Genomic DNA, 9,096 nt, shown 5'->3' on the forward strand with positions numbered 1-9,096 from the left:
TGACCCAAACTTTAGGGACTTCTTTGCTCCTTCCGATTGATAATGCCAGTTAAAGCTATCCAAATATTTAGCCTTCTTCGAACTTGGTTATAGCATATCAAGAGCTATTAAATCTGCTAGAAGACCTTAGAGGGTTTTAACATTGGGATGGATATTTGGGCCCTTACCTTGCTTTAAGTGGATATTCAGTTTTCTATTTTCACTTAATATGACAACTGAAGAGCGAAAGACTTTGCAGGGCACAGAGTCTTCAGCTCCTTCTGTTCCTCCTGATGGAGGAGTCAGCAAGGAACCTCAAAAAGGGGGAGATTGCCCAATGGGTGAATTTCTATCCGCTTATTGGAACCACTCATCAGGTTTTACATTATGCGTATTCCTTCTTAATTCTTATACATGTTTGTTTATCTCTGGCTTCAGGAGGACAACTGGTCCAACACGCCGCTCATCCAAGGGCAACTGGACTGTAGAAGAGGTAAAGTTGGCACTCTGGTTTCCTAAATTCGTTAATAGCACGCATTTTCAGTACAACATTTGAATAATGAAGTAAATAACCTATCTTAGGTAGCTTTGTTGAATGCTATGCTAAACATCCTTCTCAATAAGATAGTCTTTTTTCTCTACATAGCAAAAGATAAATATCATACAGATATATAACTTTTCAGTTTTCACCATACTCTCTTCTACTGTAGTTGATATTATAGTTAAGAGTAGGCAGGGATTGCTGTTCTGATTCTCTTGCTGCATTTATTTTCATTTGCATCAAACATTACATACAGTAACATTGTTCAGTGACATGCCTACATCAGCACCAAAGATTTATTTGATATTTGGATGGCAATGTTCTTTCTATATGCTGGAGAACCAGAGGAGTGGGGAAACAGACCAGAAAGTCAAGGCTGAGGGAATGCCGAGGGAACAAAATGAGCATGTGTTATTTCCTAGATATTCCCTTGTGTGCACTTTTAGGTTCTCTATGCTTACAAAAAGGAAAGGAAAGTAGGATTTCAGACATGCTCTTATAGAGTGACTCGTGCTCAAATCTAGAAATTGATATCACCTCAGGTTTGGGTTTTGAGAGCTCACTTATCTGAATCTGTAGTATAGCAGTTTGATTAAAGTCTTAGTATAAAATGTCTTTCAAATTTCACGCACTAAATAAAGCAGCATCGGGAGGGCCATTTCTTGAATTGTTTGTCTCCACTTTATTCAGGTGAACCAAAATGTTTTCCCAGGTCTTCGAACTGAAATACAGTAGTACTTTAGAACCGCAACACTACAACAAAGTTGCCACTGCATGTAAATTAGACAAACAGAGTGTGCACACAACCACGGAAAGACACATATACAAGCAGACAGAACAAGAAACCAGACAAATAAGAACACTGACAAACAAACTAATGATGATGAACTTATTTATTAGATAATAGAGAGGTCACATAGTTCTATACAAAGCGGTTAACATTAAGATCGAATACACGACCAATAAAAACAGAACACAAATCATTATTAATAAGTTTCATCTGATACATGACTAACAAAGTATTCTACTATAACAAGCTAGAACACATGTCTCAATCCGATGTTACAGTCGCCAAATGTGCTCGTCTGTTCTCTAGAAATTTGTCGATGAAACGACTCCTTGGATTGTCAATCAACGAACGACGAATTGCTGCAATTTAGAACATGATTTGTAAGGACATGATTATTTTAAATTATTGTCATTCTAATTGTATCTATATCTATAATCTATAAATAAATATATTATAAGAACCACTCACTCTTCAAGCGGTATTTAGTGTGATGATCCGGGTTGAAATGAATAGTGCTGTGGTCCGAGGTTTCCAAGCACCCTATTGTTATAAAATAATAGTATATAATTATTAATAAGAGTAAGAATTAAGTATATATTGAAAGATGTTAGGCACAGAAGAAATTACTGTGCTTATGGTTACAACGCAGCAAAGTTCCAATAATTATGTTCTTGTCAACTCTAGCTAACGACCATCGTAGAGCATTTCTTTGCAAGAGGTCAGTCCATACCCCCACGATGATTAGATCCCACCTATTAAAAACCTTAATCGTCTGAATAATACCTAACAAATGCATAATGCTGTTAAAAAATAATGTATATATGAAAATTAGTGCCACCTAGAATCCATTAGTACAGCTTCTCTATACGGTCTTCCACCGATATGCTTTAATGGTTCCAAATGAAGAACTATGCCAATAACATCTGAACAATTCACATATGATTAGTTACCTTTGAATCATTTAGACTTCAGGCGTTAGTAATATATATATATATATAAACTATATGGAAAGAAGGGTTATTACCTACGAATGTCTTATGCGGTTGTTGGTAAACCTCATGAAATGGCATAAGATACTTTGGAAATGGAGGAAATTGGATTGGCTTCGTGAATGGATCCACAATAGTATGTGTTATCAATCCCAACTCTAGCCCATGACCAATATTGCGAAATTGAAGTTCCTCCCGGTTTAGACAAAATGCCACTCTATACAATGTATATGTGCATCCTTGTGTGAGTAAGGCATCGAACCGTTGGACATTATTGCCGTTAGAAATTGCTTCGATTTTGGATCCCTAGATATTTGGGAATACATGTTGTATGAGTCAAAGAATTTAATTATAATAACATGAATATATTGGCTCTATTTCAATGCTTGTTGAAGTGACTCACAGTGATGTCCTGTAGGATGTAGTGTTGACTATTACGACGCCTAGGGAACTTAACAACTACTCTCGCAAAGACACTTTTGACTTGTGGTAAGTTATTGACATCTTGAATATCGTCAAATAGCACGAAACTACATAAAACACGAACTTTAGTTTAAGTTCTTCATACAAATAGATGTAAAAAGTAAATAACCTTATATAAACTTACGGAGGAAAGGGAGACAGGCCTGCCACCGTCCTATTTTGAGTACGTCTACCTAATGCCATTGTTCTTATAGGATCTATCATGACATTATTGCAAAGATACAAAAAACATTAAAACGACTATATGACATATAATCTCTTGTCTATTAAAATGCTAAAATAATATGTACAATATATCGCTGTATTAATAGGACTGAATTTAGAGATATCAGAATTTAGCAACAAACAAAGTCACTCTGTCAATTGGGGACAGGTACAAGTGTATTGTACAAAAAGTCCTCCCATGCAACATACAACACCAGAAATTATATAATGCACCCATAATGAATTATGTCAGTTTCTGCAACACACTGCAGGCTGCAGTTTTCAATCTCTTAGTATTTCGTTTGGATTAGGTTCAGCATTTCAGTATTCATACATTCATTCATGTTTCAGTATTACAGCTTCCAGTGATTATACTGATACAGGTGCTGATCTTATTGTCTCATAATTACAGGTCAATTGTTCAAGTTGCAATTGTTCAACAATTCACAGACATTTTCATCAATATTCATCAGAACTTTACAAGGACAGGTTATTTGAATTCACATCATATTGTTTATTTGGCCTATTTTTTCTGCCTGCAAAATGCCTAGATCAAATCCTCAGCTGACTAATAAATAAACAAGCCCTCTCATACTTCAGAACTTGTTGTCAAATAGAAGATGGACAGTGACGGAACAATAAGTTGAACATCTTTGTGTTGTAATGCTCCTGTGCATCATTGTTGGGCCTATCGCCGGATACTTAATATTTAAGATGTCATGTAACACGCAATGATTTGCACATTACAATGTTTGATAGTGACGTTTTAAGAGGAAGTTGTTGATGTATCGTTCAAAAAGAAGAGGGGAGAGAAAGAATTGTGGGCGGGTGCAAGTGCAACATACAAAAAGCATGCTACCAGCTAAGCCTCCCAACTATAATGTTTTTATCTAAGAATTAGCATCAACCTCTATATACCGGAAGCATGCTATAATTGGTTTATCTAAGAATTAGCATCAACCTCTATATACCGGAAGCATGCTATAAACTTTATATAGCCCAAAGAATACCCCAAATACACACAAGTCTAGTATTTTATTTAATGACCCTAATTATCAACCATTTACTGATTAGTGATAAAAATAATGAACAACCACTAAGATTATGTCAAATCTCTACTACTTATTACAATTTAGAGGACTCAATAGTTAGCAGCTAACAAATACAAAGTGTTATATATTGCAGAATATTAGTGCTAGAACAATATATGTTGCCTAAGTGTCATAACCATAAGATGGTGAGCATTATAGTTTCAGGTAAAGAAGGTGTTGAATTTTCAGTGGTTACCTAAAAATCCAGCAATGTCCAGCAAGCACCACTCAGCAACACAAATCAAGTTCAAACTTCTGTTCAAAGTAATAGAGCAAACATTAATAGTTAGCAACCATGCAACAGGTAGCAACGATTAGAAGGTAGGAAATACAAAAATATCAGCTATGATGTACTCAAGATACTTGCTAGCAGGAAAAACATAATGGACAGGACCCTCTGGTCATACTAACTACGAAGGATAACCTTGAGATACAGAAGCACTACGATAAAAAGCATTACATAAGATAAAACAAAGGTTCTTCTTATGTGTTCTTGCACTCTTGAAAATCAAAGCAGCTTATGCTAATCCAATTGATGGGATTGATGGGAGCATACATATGTATGAGTTTGGACTGCTGAAAATCAAAGCAGCTTATGCTAATCCAACTAATGGGATTGATGGGAGCACAATGCAATAAACAGCAAGGAGAACAACAGCCTAGCTATTAGTGGGATTGATGGGAAGCAAAATTCAGCATATCGTTAGGTCAGTGCAATGAACAAAAAGCAGAACAACAAAAACTGTGTCGTCTGTCCCTTGAGCTTTTAAACAGTCTGAACTAATGCGAACAGGAACCCAAACAATATATTTTGATTGATGTGATCAGCAAGTCAAATGCTATTTGGTACTCCGAATTGGTGTCAACAGCAAGCCAAACACTATATGGTACTCTGAATTGGTGTCAACAGCAAGCCAAACTACTCATCATCTTCGAGATCGTATAGGATATGTTTAAACTGAACAACAGGACAAAGATGTTAACTATGAGTCTATGACTGTAATCCTAAATCACATGACAGAAACATATTGCTACAAAACATATTGCTGCATAACATTCGACACATAGCTATCATGGGCTCTCCAGTACTACAACGCTATCTAATTAGTTATATGTGATTTCACTAAAGAATGAAGATGGCAGCAGCTACATAAACAAATGTGGTAGCTCATGAATGTGTTAAAAAAGAACTTGAGAAGCACATTAACATACATCTGCTGACACCTGCCTCGTATCTAACACATCAGCCTTGTTCCCAGCAAGAGCCACTATTGTATTCGAGTTTCCTGCATTAAAAAGAAAAGGAAAATTAAAACAAACAATTGTAGATCAGCAGCACACTCAATGATATAATACATCCACAGATAACCCCTTCCAATGACAAAATTCACATCGTTCTCAAGTGGGTTTCCTGCTATCTAATTAGTTGTCAACATAAACATAGAACTACAAAGAGTATTACCTCTATGTGATTTCAGTCGTCCTCGTTCTCCGGCACGCGCGCAGTCTTGTTGATACCCACTTGAGAACTACAAAAAAGGAAGGGTTGCAGAACGGTGATATCAAGATTATCACTGAGAACATAGATTAAATGCAATGAAAAGGAAGAAATGGACAATGCAATTATAAACTTCAACATTTGGAACTAAGTTAATCTAACAAATGGGAAATCTTTTCTCTGGGCACACCGTTTGCCCCCTAACAGACGCTGCTTTGCCGACCAATGGTGTACTGTCATTAGCCCTCGAATATGAATTCCCTAGCTCATGTAATTCCTTGAAACAGAACCACTCTTACCCCCCCCCCCCCCGGCCCAATGCAATGCAAGACAGTAAACATACATTAATTCAGTTCATGCAAAGAAAAACAAATACATTGCACCCCACTTCTGCTCAGCATATAAGCTCAGCAAATAACCTCAGCTATCTTACTGTTGGCAAAACTCATTGTGAATTGATATACCACTTCACTTGGGCCCCAAGGGGTTTTCCTCACGTATACTAAAAATAGCAGTCTCTACTCATGTCCACAATGTTGTTTAATCTTAACGCAAAAGCATACTGGCAGATTATACTTGGAATCAAGCAAATGTGGCATCAGATGGCTCATTCATTATGCTAGAACTGACAATATCTGGTCGACTGAACCAGATGCCAAAACTTTGATGGAAAGGCTTGATCACAATGTATGACCATTGCCATTGCTCAATCAACATATGTGCACTTGTTCAACGAAATGTTTTTATACAAATAAACTGCAAACCACTACAATCCTCGTAGCGATAAAACTTGCATTGCCAAAAAATACTGACCGAGAATCCATCTCTTTATTTCAATAGTGTCTTAGAGAACTAACAAGTGAGTGAGTATATAGTTATATTACACAATGCAATAAAACCAAGGCTGAGAGCTTGCCAATTATTTGGATAGGAGGATTGGGACCCAAATTTTTAGGATTTCCTATTATCCTAAAAAATCATCAACCAAGTGCCCCTTATACTACAGCTAGAACAAACTACATAGTTCAGTTAAAACAAAAAAGGTAAGTTATTCAACAGAATAAAAATCCTAATAAGCAAAGAGGGGATAACAAACACAAACTAAGATTCTGACTACAAATCAAGACATAGCGAATTGGATTGCTGAGCTGTAAGCAATGAGAATTTAGCAGTTAGGTCAGGCGGCAGTGGGGTGGACATTGGGTACCTCGTCAATGGCAGAGGAGAGCTCGGAGAGGCGGTCAAAGCAGAGCAGCGCGCTGTACACGTTGGGCAGCACCGGCGTGGCGGCAGCGCTGTTCCGGGCGCCGATGGAGGGAGGGAGTAGGCGAGGTCCTCCGGCTCCCGATGCAGGACAGGAAGCGCGCTGTTGCCGTGGCGGACTGCGTGCGGATTTGGGATGAAAGAGACAGGAACGGACTCGGACGCGGCACCATATAGCGACATCATCCAGCGCCAAGGAAGTGGAGGTCGTGGGGAGGGAGGATGCGAGAGTGGGGCTGAGTGGCTGACCGAGCGGTTGCGCTGAGAGCGGTTGCGCTGAGGAAGAAGACCACTCTCCCGCGGTCAGGACGCGCCCGCGGTCAGGGCGACGGGCGACGGCGACCAGGACGCGCCCGGGGCCGAGGTGCCCGCCCCACTCGCAGCACCCCTCGCAGCAAATGGGCCGTCCGCGCGACACTCCGCAAATGGGCCGCGCGGTTCCATTGATGGGCCGAGGAACCGCTCTTCTGCTGTCTTGCAACAATTTAGCACCATACTGGCTACTAAAGGAGACATGGCGCGGCTTATAAGCGTGGGCGCGGACTTGATAGTAAGAATTCTGTTGGTGGCTGAATTGGTTAAGTTCAGCTCTTGCGCAGGTATGATAAAATTTTTGCTGGAAACCTGTGTGTACGGCTGTGGGGTACGTAGATGGCAGAACCGGTCAGAGGCAGAACGGTCAAAAGGCAGACTACTATTGCTTACTTAATAAGTAGTAGAGATTAGTAGGGGCAAACAATTGGAAGTGGTGTTGTCTGTGATGACATTTCAGAAAGAACATGAGCATTATGTGAACACACAATTGAACAAACTTGGTTCCTAAGTTTACCTTTGGAGTTATATATTACTGGGATTGTGGGGAAAGTTAGCAACATGGTATTTGTTATCCTTTTGCCAAATGATAATGACAGTGGCAGGAAAACATGGTATTTTATTTGGTTCAAAGAGATGTTTACTGGTGCCAATCTTATCAATTATCTGGTTACTCCAGTTGTCAGTTGATCACATATCAATCTAAAATTAAACATGTGTCTGAGTTCTAAATAAAAAATTCAGCCCACACTATGAACTACTAACAGACCTTAAACATAATATTGTTGATTTATTATCCTTGTATTTATCTTGAAACATTGCATTCATGCATCTGCGCCCGCCCGCTGTGGCTTATACGTCACCGTGCTGGTGTCCTGAAGCCCAACAACTGGAGGCAGCGCTCCGCCTGCATCAAGGGATGTGGGCTCTAGGATCTAACCGACAACAAGGGCAAGCAGATCTCACAGTTCTTGGATCTCGGGAGAGTCGCGCGCGACTACGAAGGAGAGCACGAAGTTCTGGATTAGAGGCAATCTGGGAGGGGGAAGGGAGGGCGGGGAGGGGCGCAGATGTGGGGGAGGTGGTGGACAGTGGGGATGTCGCTGTCGAGGGTCTGAGATTGTTTGAGAGCGGCGACAAGCGCGCCCTTGAGGGCCAGTTGCGGCGGCACAGCCAAGGAGAAGCAACATGGAGCCCGCGTACTTGCAGAGCTCTGCATCGGAGGATTGGGCACAAATAGGGGAGGTGATGGTGGCGGCCGGGGGAGGGAATCACGGTGTTGTCTCCGGCGTGCACGGCGGGGACGGGCTGACAATGCGGGGCAGGGCGAGGATCCGACGCGCCATCCAGCAAAGCTCGCTCGACTGCTCTGATCCGGCGCGCCATCCGCCAATCGAAGCCTGTCAGCCACCTCCTCGTCCTCCTATGGCATCAGAGAGGCAAGAACAGTGAATCAATCGACGAGCATGAACCATGTGAGGAACTAAAAAGCATGGGAACATGATGAGAGAGACGAATGCATGCACCCATGGGTTGATGTCGAGGAGGTGGCCCTGGCGACCCTCGGTGAAGTCGTGGCCCTGGTGGTGGAGCGCGACAATGGCGGTTAGGAGATGGCGGTAATCTCGGGGGGGCGAGGGTCACTGAACTCTGGCCAGGGTGTGCGGCAATGTTGGGGGAAGGGTGGGTCGGTGGGCGCTGCGAGCTCGCTCATCTCGTCGCTGAACCGTGCGACGGTGAGGACGGCGTTGTCTCGGTGGCGCGGGGAGGGGCGGGGAGCACGCTGGATGCAGGGGCGGGGGCGGCGTCGAGGTGGGGAAGAGGCAGGCGGGCAGGGCGAGGAAGAGGCCACCAGGTTTACCGTGCGGACGGAGGAAGCGGCGGCCGCGGTATTGATTGGAGGATGAGGGAGCCGCGATTCGCGGCGCGACAGTCGGGACGGGAAT

At 41.8% G+C, this 9,096-nt stretch overlaps 2 long non-coding RNA genes across 2 annotated transcripts; both read right to left on the bottom strand.

The window, feature by feature from the left end:
• Positions 1-1,395: 1,395 nt before the first annotated feature.
• On the bottom strand, positions 1,396-1,853 carry LOC109940186 (uncharacterized). Its single transcript, XR_002262770.2, has 2 exons — positions 1,779-1,853; positions 1,396-1,669 (listed from the first exon to the last, which is right to left on the bottom strand). It is a non-coding gene; the product is annotated as an uncharacterized lncRNA (long non-coding RNA).
• An 89-nt stretch (positions 1,854-1,942) lies between these two features.
• Positions 1,943-7,074, bottom strand: LOC103629552 (uncharacterized). The gene is made up of 9 exons (XR_002263187.2): positions 6,783-7,074; positions 5,540-5,606; positions 5,290-5,363; positions 4,274-4,332; positions 2,907-2,979; positions 2,703-2,829; positions 2,335-2,605; positions 2,149-2,233; positions 1,943-2,062 (listed from the first exon to the last, which is right to left on the bottom strand). It is a non-coding gene; the product is annotated as an uncharacterized lncRNA (long non-coding RNA).
• Between the last annotated feature and the right edge of the window lie 2,022 nt (positions 7,075-9,096).

The sequence above is a fragment of the Zea mays genome, chromosome 6 (assembly GCF_902167145.1).
Source record: "Zea mays cultivar B73 chromosome 6, Zm-B73-REFERENCE-NAM-5.0, whole genome shotgun sequence".
Taxonomy (NCBI): domain Eukaryota; kingdom Viridiplantae; phylum Streptophyta; class Magnoliopsida; order Poales; family Poaceae; genus Zea; species Zea mays.